The following is an 11,346-nucleotide window of genomic DNA, read 5'->3' on the forward strand; positions in this document are numbered from 1 at the left end:
GTGATATAATTTTGTTCAGGATTTACTATATTTTATGGAAGAGATCAGTTTCAGAGTCTTCCTCTTGGCATTTCCTAATGCAGTTGTTCTTATCCCACAGAAACCAATGTGTGGGTTCTGTCAACTACTTAAGATTTTCATTCAAATTATAGATTGTGAAAATAGGGCTTGTGGATGTAGTGGATCTTCTGTGAGTCAGATCCGGGCCAAGACTCCCTTTATGACTGGAGTGTACGTGCTTATGGTCTACCATAGCAGAGAGAATGAGAATTTAGGTATCTAGTATATGTGTCCATAGCATTTTTTTTCTAGCTAGCCATTGAAATATGAGATCTTCCTTTACCTCTGTGTAAAATTACCCAAGTAAATTGCCATACAAATGTGTTTAGTAAAGGAAGGTGAAAAATCACTACTGTGTATACTTGCTGTGCTATCAAAGGGTCTTTCTTCATGGGGCCCTGCTCCCCCCACAACCAGTTGTTCCTTGGGCTAAAAAGTATATAAGCTACGAAAAGTGGGGAACGGGCCGTGAAAGCTCACTGAGGTAACTGACTTCAACCTTTTGCTCATTCAGTCTTGATATATTTTAATCATAGATGTTAAGAAATATACTTTTCTGTGTTTTTTTTCATCTTGGCCCATGTGTCTCCATGTTTTTTTAACATTCTTTACCTCAACCTTGCTGTCCATTATGGTATTGTCTCTCTTGCCTCTACTCTTTGTCATCTGGTATTTAAGAATCTTATTATCCCAAATGCTATAAGGGAGCCTAGCTTTATAACAGAATCTCCTGTCATTCTCAGCTTACCTTGAACGGTCAATACTGAACACATCAGCAATACTGGAACGTTTTTCATTTGCATATTTATTACTAACTTGTTAAATAAAGTGCCTCTAGGATAATGATTCCCAGCTTGTGGCAATGGTCTCCACTGCACCACAGGGTACAATTGATAATGTCTGGATACATGTTGGTTGTCACAACTAAAAAGGCTATTGAGGTCTAGTGTGGAAGGGATACTGTCCAATATTCCACAAGGCACAAGACATCCCATCACTTCCACAGTAAAGAAATTTCAATTCTCAAATATCCATAATGCCAAGGTTGAGAAATTCTCACCTACATTATCCAAAAAATCATAGTCAAACATTTTTAATTCCCCAGAGCTATATAATAGATTAATTTAGGAAGACTCGTTTCTCTTAAACTTTTTGCTATTTTCCTCCAAATCTTACTATAGTAGATCTGGCATCCTATACTGCCTTTAACATGAACTTTTTTCAAAGTTCCAAGAGTCATCTCAACAGTATATTAAAAATTTGTCCCAGGGATGCTCACTGAGATGTCACATCCTAAGGCATGAGGTATTACATTTATCAACAAAATCTCCTTTATCTGGCTTTCCTTTCATTCTGCCTTTTATTGGGCACCCTAAAGAGTCTCTTTCAGTCTTACTCAGGAGCACCCTGGCAGTATATGTTAGCTGTGTCCTGCAGCTTATTTAGTACAAAATTACTCTACTACTTTATCAGGTTCAGCACTTTCCCAGTCAAATAATGCTGAAATTTAATGCTAGTTACTGCTTTTATGCCATGAGAAGAGATGGGAGCATATCCTTAGGAAAGTAAACTTTGCAAAGCACTTGCCTCGTTTGAAACTTCCCCATAGTCTTTAGGCAAAGGTATTGAAGAAATCTTTCTTTTCAAACAAAGTAGAGTGAATCACTTCTGCAATCCCTTCTGCAAACTAAAGATTCAGGAAAATCTTTAGTTTTAAGTTTCTCAAGTGACTGTCCCCAGACATATCCTTTCTAATCTCATTTCACTTCTTCCCTCTGAAGACCCTGATTTTGGCATGGACGACTTGATTAGTCTAACAAATTCAACCTTTTCCGAATTTGTTTCAATTTTACAATAAGGAACATTATTTTTTAGCTTCATATGTTTTAATAGAGAGTCTGAATCTAGGTTTGGAAGTTTGATTACTGACATCTTTTATGCCTAACCCCTTCCTCTCCCTTTTACACCCCACATCTGAGATTGCTGGTAAGAAAGCCTGGGTGCTCCCTCAGATTGTACATATGGGAAGTTTAAATCACATGCTATCACTCTAAGCCTGGCCCCACCTCTAATTACCATAAAAATCCCAAGCCAGTCTTTTTTTTCTTTACTCTCTCAAGATATTTTAGACTTGCTGGAGTGTTACACTCTCTCTTCAGAAAGCCCTATTGTGTGAGTAATAAACCTTCTTATACTCTGTGGGTAAATGTGTGGCATCCCCAGTTTTAACTGGCAAACCAAATGTTGGATAGAGGTACATTCTATTTCTGTAGAGTGCCTGCACCATCAGCTTCAACCTGGAGAAAACTAAAACTTGCTTTAAAGGTTTCCAACGAGGTCCTCTGACTTAAATATTTGTGTATAATAGATAACAACACATCTATGACTGTGGCAGTATCTACTCAGTTCCGTAGTCCTTGTGGTTATCTCCTTCAGACCTCTCAAATATCAGAAACATTGCATAAACTAATGTGTCTTTTCTATTTGTAGTTTGTCCTTCTTTCCAAAAAGGGACAGCTTCAGCAGTCATCCTGTTAGAACTCACCAAGGACAACCCAAATTCCACCTAACACTTATCAAGGGGATCATTGCCATCCAGGCAACATGTTGTGTAACTCTAAACTTTCACCCTTAACGTCCATTTCTTTGCATTGAATCTTGTACCAACTATCTTAAATCCATCCTATTCTTTAAGCAGTGCTTCAGATGATCATTTTTGTGCAAGAAGTTTTCTTTGAAGATGTGATTTAAGTGAAAGATGAAAGGAGGGAGGAAATCACAATAAGCCAAGATAGGAAGCTAGGAAAAGTGTGCATCCTCAGACTGATTACTCACAAAGCTCTGGACCATGAATGGTATCACAGAGTGTTACCTCTTTGAGACAAGGGGGCTAGTCTTTTACACCCTTGTTTCAATCAGTCATCAGGTATGGGCTATCTTTCCACGGAAAGCATAATTGGGTAAGATGATTTCCATTGCCAGGGATAACTCTCCAGGGTTAACAGACAAAACCCCACAGTAAATGTGTATGGGTGCAACATTCTGATAAGGAGGGTCTGTGCGAGATTTTAAAAACATGTATATCAATTAGACAAATGCAAATGAGAAGACTACTCCAGTAGATATTGCAAAGGTATGCACTTAGCATATTCCAGGAACAGAAAGAACAGTTCTGCTGTAATCTGGTGGGTTAGAAGAGTGATTTGAGATGAAGTGTAGGAGGTAGGTAGGGGCTAGGTCAGATAAGCTTTTAAAGGCCAGGATAAAGAGTTTAAGTTTTATCTTAAATGGGAGTGGAGAGTTTTAAAAATAATTTAAAACAGAGAGTGGAATAATCTGATATTATCCTTTTAAATTTTATCTTTTTAAGAGAGTTAATAAACTTCTGTTATTGATGTCTCAGTCTTACACTAAGTATCAAAAAGAAGTTTCAAAGTGGACAGGTGAGTGTGAAAAGGGGTGTCAAACCCTTTCCTAAACTCTGTTAACGTATCTGTTTTAAGATAAAAGTGAAGGTAAGGAAAGAATACAAAATTGATTTTTTTAAACCTCAAATGAACTTCACACTCATGTTAGGAGAAATTAGAAAAATGATTTGATTTGAAATGACATACTTAAAACATCTTACTTTTTTGCACATTGTAAGTGGTAGAGCAAATCCCATTTATTATATATGTGAAAGATACGTTTAAAATTTGTGCCACTCTTGGAAGCAGCATATGTTGTTTCATATGAAACATTAAGAGAAGTTTTTGGCAGTGTCTTGTGACATAAAATAATGTATTTCATCATGAACAGTGTCTTGCACACAATCAAGTGTCAATATATATGTAAAATTTGTAGATAGACTTTTATCTCACAGGTGACAGAGGAAAATCATATCCTGAAGTTTTTCTATTATTTCACTTCATGACTCTCATTACCATACAATTTCTTTATTAAACTGAATATTATATTGACTATACATATTTTTAGGAAGACCATCATATAAGTGAGAAGTTTTAAATGATATGTCCAGTTGAATAAATAACTAGTTTTAATAGAAAATAATCATTTTAAGTATTTTTTACTTTTGTCCTAATCATTTGGAATACATCAATAATCTTACTTTTAGAAAAAAAGCTCAATATTCTATTAGACAGGATAATAAACTGTTGAAGTAATTATTGATGGTGTATTAAGTGTTAGCCACTAAATAAAAACTAAACCAATTAAATTTGGGGGAATTTTATCTGAATGATTACATTTGTGCTTTTAGAAACATTCAATAAGCAGTCAATTTCATGTTTAACAATAGAATTATAGTAGAAAACAAAATGAATATATGAAAAAGTACACTGTGTTCTATTTAAATTTTAAAGATGCAATTCTTTTTTTACAACCTTTGTATAGTAGCATTCATATGTCTTACCCATACATCCAAGATCATTACAATTACTACAATAAGTTTTTGATTTAATTGCAATCATTATATTTTTAATTACTACTATTTCTCATTATTACATTCCAGCCTATTAAAATAGATAATAAAAATAAAAAAGAAATAAAGAGCCTTTTTTCACCCAGAATATTGGTCTTCTGAACTTAACGATTCTAAAGGAATATAGGCATCACAGGTTGCAAGCAGGTCGATGATCATGAATCTGACATCTAAGCTATAGGACTTTGAACTGAACTGTGAAATAGGTGAAGTTTCGCAGATAATGAAAAGAAAAAAGTGTATTTTGGAACTACATTTTTTTCTGCAGTTCCTCATTATCAAGCATGCACTGATTTTCCAACATTATGTAACTGCTTTAGGAATGAATTGAAATTTCACTACCTAGAGAAATGGCTGAGATTTTCAGTTCAACCAAAATTTAATGTAACTTAGCATTATAGAAAAAGAAAACATCCTTCTAAGTTGATTTTTCATAACATATATTATAGACAACAAATTTGTCAGCCAGCTTTCCACCTCTTATGGTTTAATTATACAATTTGAATGTATTTCGTTGAACATAACAATGAATAAAATACTATTTGATTTGTGTTAGCAGAGTTTGCAAAAGGTTTCAAAGAAATACTAAGAGTTATGGGTTGCCTTTTGTATCCTCCACAAAAAAGTTCTAACTTCCAGTACCTCAGAAAGTGACCTTACTTGGAAAAGGTTTGTAACAGAAGTAATCAAGTTAAAATGAGTCCACTAGCAAGGGCCTAATCGGATAGGACTGAAGTTTTCATAAAGAGAAGAAATGTGAATGCAGAAACACACAGAGAGGGAAGATGACGTGAAGAGACACAGGGAGGATACCATGGGAGGACAGAGAGAGACTGGAGTTATGCTGCCACAAGCCAAGGAACACTGGGGGCTACTACCAGCTGGAAGAAGAAAAGAAGGCATCTTACCTTACAGACTTCAGAGGGCTAAAGACCTACTGACACCTAGATTTCTGAATTCTAACCTTCAAACATGGGCGACAATAAAATTTTCTGTCTTAAGTCACCCAGGTGGTGGAATTTCATGATGGTAACTATGGGAAGCTAATACATATGAGTCTGAGAATTAGGTGAGGTTCTAGCATAATCCAAAAAATTAACCAAAACTATTAAATTATCATTTGGTTTTACTTAAAATTCTGAATAAGTTAGTTGAGATATTATCTATATTTTCAAAGTAAGAAATGCCCAAGAAATTATCTTGGGCATGCCAATAAACCCTTATCTATATTCTTATAATATAAGAAAGGAAATATTGTCTGAACATTAACACTAGCTAGTCTTTCACTTACATTTGTATATACATGCTGTTGGAAAAACTCACAAAAATTGTTAAACATTGAACCTGAAAAGTTTAGCCAGATCTCCTACTTCCCTAGCCTGTGACTTAATTATTTTAAACACATAGTATCAGTACGTGCTGAATAGGCACTCAGATATCTGGTGATGAAAATATCCCTATGTGGAATCTTTAATACACACTTCACATGACAGACTTAGACAATCTATTCCCAGACGTTTACCTGTCATTTAAAGATAAATACATAGATCAATAGATAGACGAATAGATTAAAAGAAAACTTGCTCCTAAAGAAATTCCGTCTAGTGAATTACTTTGGAAAAAAATAAAAAATCAGAGACATTTGTCACTTTTTGGAAAGGAGATGGGTAAAGCTTTTCAGAATGACTTGATGGATTTGACATAAATGCAAAAAGAAATGTATTATAGGATTTCTGACTAAACACATCTTTATCAAATAAAATTATTCTCAGAATATTAATTTTTATCATTTAAACAAATGCAATTGAAAAAATACAATATGAAATATTTCTCCATTTTAGAAGCAGAAACCATGCAGAGTTGTTAACCTGTGAATATAAAAGTTTGCTTTTATAATTTTAAACCAATATATTTATTCTCAATGCATAATTCAGTTTTACTTTACAAATGTCAGTTGGATCAATAGAGATAATTATTGTCATCTGCAGTAATATTTGGGATTTCCAAAAATGTTTATATGACATCATGGAGGCCTTTCCAGTCAATCAGGTAAGGAGCTTGGGAGTCTCCAGTTTGTTCTTAAAACAAAGCGAAACAAACTGAACAATAAAAAACTCTTCTTAGATTCATTAAAAGAAGTGATATCACAGGGTAAACCGATGCCTCCCAAATCGGAGAGACAGGCAGATATAAAAAAATTACTACTTCCCAGAGCAGAAACCTATAAACAGAAACCTCCTGGGATCTAGTACCGTGGTAGGAAAATCGAAACTGTAATTGAAAAACTTCCAGAGAATCAGTGTGGAAAAGTTTGTGAGCAAACTAGGGAGGCCTAGCCATAGGTGGATCCCCACACGTTGTGAGTTTTACCTCCAGATGCCCTAGCAGGTCACACAGTGACTGTCAGAGAAAAATCCCCGGATGATTCAGGCAGGGGGAGAAGGAAAAATCACCATTTGAAAAACAAAGCCAAGCCTCAAGAAAAACTATTTTATTAGCCTAATTAATTGAGGTTTTATGACAGACTAGCCAACCTTAGAAAAGGAAAATTTACAAAGAGCAATGAAATGTCACCACACATCTATTAGAATGACCAAAATCCAGAACACAGAAAACACCAAATGCTCATAAGGATGTGGAGCAAAAGAAACTCTAATTCATTGCTGGTGGGAATTCAAAATTGTACAATTTAGTGATTCCTTACAAAACTGAACATTTTCTTACAATACGGACTTTTCCCAAACAAGCTGAAAACTTACGTTCACACAAAAACCTGCACATGGATGTTTACCGCATCTTTACTCATAAATAAACTTGGAAGCAACTGAAATATCTTTCAGTAGGTGAATGGATAAATAAACTGTAGTATATTCAGATAATGGAATTGAGAGGTGAAGCCAGCTGGACTTCCCGGGTGGAGTGGGGACTTGGAGAACTTTTCTGTCTTGCAAGGGGATTATAAAGTGCACCAATCAGTGCTCTGTAGCTAGCAAGAGGTTTGTAAAATGCACCAATCAGCGCTCTGTAAAATGGACCAATCAGCAGGATTCTAAAAGTAACCAATTGTGGGGAGGATTGAGAAAAGGACCTTCTGATAGGATAGAAACAGGACCTAGGAGGGGACAAATAAGGGAATAAAAGCTGTCCACCCCAGCCAGCAGCAGCAACCTGCTCCGGTCCCCTTCCATGCTATGGAAGCTTTGCCCATTCGCTGTTCACAGTAGATCTTGCTGCTTCTCATTCTTTGGGTCCATGCCACCTTTAAGAGCTGTAACACTCACTGCAAAGGTCCATAGCTTCATTCTTAAAGTCAGAGAAACCACGAACCCATCAGAAGGAACCAACTCTGGACACAGAACGTTCTTCAACGCTAAAACAACTGAGCTGTAAAGCCATGAAAAGAGATGGAGACGCTTTAAATGCGTATTACTAAGTCAAAGAAGCCAATTTGAACAGGCGTCATACTGTATGAGTCCAACTTTATGACATTTTGGTAAAGGCAAAACTCTAGAGGCAGTAAAAATATCAGCTCAGACTTCTGGTCCCAGCCATTTGGTATGCAGAGGTGGGAGGATTGCTTGGGGCTAGGGGTTTGAGACCAACCTGAGCAACATGGTGACACCCCAAACTCTAAACAAAAAGAGAAAAAAATTAAATTTAGCCAGACATGATGGCAAATGCCTATGATCCCAGCTGCTCAGCTCAGAAGACTGAGATGGGAGAATCAGTTGAGCCCAGGAGGTTGAGACTGCAGTGGACCATGATCAGCATCCCCCTGCACTCCAGACTGTGCAACAGAGTGAGATTCTGTCTTCAACTGTGTGCAATATATATATGTGTGTGTGTGTGTATATATACATATATATAATCTACATATACATATATATATAGAGATATATATATATATCTTCCATATATACTTATCTGCAGTTGGGGGGAAAGAGAAATGAATAGTCATGATCAGCCCCTACCACACTCCAGGATGGGCAAGAGAGAAACTCTGTCTCAAAAAAAATAGTAATAATAATTGTGTGTGTATATATAAAGAGAGATGAATAGGCACGGCACAGGAGAATTTTAAGGCAAGGAGACGATTGCATATGACACTAATGATGGATATATGTCATTACATATATATCCAAACCTGTGTAATGCACAACACCAAGAATGAACCCTTATGTAAACTCTGGACTCTACATAACAATAATGTGTCAATGTAGACTCACTGATAATAACAAATGCACCACTCTCGTGGGGGATATTGAGAGTAGAGAGGCTGTGCGTGTTGTGGGGCTGGTAGAGGTTTGTAGAGAACCTCTGTACTTTCTGCTCAATATTGCTGTGAACCTAAAACTTCTCTAAAGAATAAAGTCTATTAAAAAATGAGACTCATGGACATGTCATCATGGTTTACATTATCTGAGTTAGAGCTTGGGTTTCTGAGACTTTTATATTGTTGAGTAAATTAAAAACAGAAGCTAAGTGACAATCTGATGATTGAAAACTATAAACAAAACAATTATATTAATGGAAAATAATATATTATTTTAAGGAGTAAAGAAAGAGATGTGATGAAGATTTAAGAAAGGAAAATGCTTTTTCTTTTAGTTATATGGTTGGTGGAAGAAACACAATTCTGAGCAAAAATCTCTTTTTAAAATTTAATTCTGAATTGAAGACAAATGCAGTACCTTTCCATTTTTAGCTTTTCCGTGATTTGCTAATCTGTAAGGCAAAGGTGAAATTCTGTATACCTTAACTACGAAACGTCAACCATAGCTTCAGACCGTTTCAGAACTGCTTAAAATTTCATTCAAACATAGGTTTCTAAAACATCCTTTTAGAAACCTATGTTTGAATATTAACCTAGATTTAAAAACTGTATCCATAGTTTTTTATGGAAACTTTAACAGTTCCAGTTGGGTTGAGTCTCATTCATAAGTATAGAAGGATTCATTAAATATGTGTGTAAATAGAAATAAATATACTGGAATCATTTAGACAAGGGTAGAATTGTGGCCACTTTTGACTTTTTAAAAATGTTCAGAGACCCATTTGTTCAAAAGAAGTCTGAATCCATGGTTAGTTTTTATTTCTTTAGATAAATGGCATTGTCTCGAAAAATGCCATGAAAAACAGAACAATAGAAAAAATAAAATATCAAATGGAAAATTCTGGAAATAAATATTTCATAAATTTCATATTGCACTCTGTTCTGATCACTGTGATAAAATCTTGTGCCTTTCTGCTATGTCCTGCTTGGGAACATGAATCATCCCTTTGTCCAGCATATCCATGCTGTCTAAACTCGCCTTCCCTGAGTCACTTAATAGCCTTTTTGATAATCAGCTGTCACTGTATCACAGTGCTTGTGTTCAAGTAATGCTTATTTTACTTAATAATGGCCCCAAAGCACAAGCCTACTGATGTTAGTGTACTGTTATAATTGTTTTATTTTGTTATTATTGTCCATATCTTTCTGTACATAATTTATGAATTAAACTTTATCATAGGTATATATTTATAGGAAAAAAATAGTGTATATAAGATTTGGTGTTATTCACGGTTTCAGGCAGCTACTGAGGTTCTTGAAATGTATATCTCAAGGGTAAGGAGGGCATTACCATATTTCAAACCCATACCCTTTTTGCCTAATAATCTATTCCTTTTTTGTTCTCCTGGATAACTATATTTTATTTGCTATTATCCTATAAGCTATATGTGAATTTTTTTCTGTAAATTACCATAATCCTTTTTTTGTGATTATGAAATTACTTTATTAACGGCGGAATTTGTCTATTTACTCACATGTGAAATACTATTAATGTAATATTTGCTACGTTAGAGGTAGAGAAAGAACCATGAAACACTGAAAAGCATCTCCACATAGACCCAGATGAGTCTTCGAAAATAAGTGTGGTTGATCATACATTACTATAGAGTAAGAATGGGCAATAAGAATGTCATCCCATGAACCGAAGTCAAACATCAACAATTCTCCCCTTGTTTTCTCTTGCACAGAATCCCCAGTGTAAATTATGGTATGCAAGTCGTAAAGGTAATAAAAGAATACCAACAAAGTAGATGGGTTGAAATGCTGCTTGCTTCTCCAGGCTAGACATAAGCATTGCATTTTCTACTCTCTTGCAACCACCTGACGTCACTGCCCCAGATAAATGTGCTATGAAATTATAAGACACACAGTGTGATTTCGAATGGCAAGTTACTGCAATAGTAGCAACAAAGATTCTGAAGAAATTAAAATTATTCATACACTTTGATGGAGGCAAGCTGGTGAGAGGATAGTCGGCTAATTTTTTTTTTTTTTTTAAAAGGTCCAGATTACACTCGAGAAAGAAAACAAATAATGGGGTAAAATATTCACAAGAGGTAAGGCGCTGTAAGATATTCTAGGATTTAGGAGTGAGTAGAAGAGGAGGGAGAAAGGGAGAAGTTTCTTATAATACATTTCGGTTTTGGCCAAATGTTATTAGCAGTCTCCTGTTAGGTTGTGGTCATTATTGTTTATATATTACATAATTAACAATTTGTATGTATAAAATATATGTCATATAACATAAACGTGTTAAATACTTCATTTATCCATATATATTATTGTACCTCTGGATTGTGTTTTTACAGTTGTATAGTTTATGTTTTATATGATTATTAAAATGATTATGTTATAATCATTTTACTTATATCTTCTATTTCATATGTTTTATATTTTTTACTGTTTACTGTTAAATAACCAGAGCAATCTTCCAAGAAAAATCTTTTTTAAATGTTTTTATTTGTATTGTAAT

This window comes from Macaca nemestrina, chromosome 3 (assembly GCF_043159975.1).
Source record: "Macaca nemestrina isolate mMacNem1 chromosome 3, mMacNem.hap1, whole genome shotgun sequence".
In the NCBI taxonomy this organism is placed as follows: domain Eukaryota; kingdom Metazoa; phylum Chordata; class Mammalia; order Primates; family Cercopithecidae; genus Macaca; species Macaca nemestrina.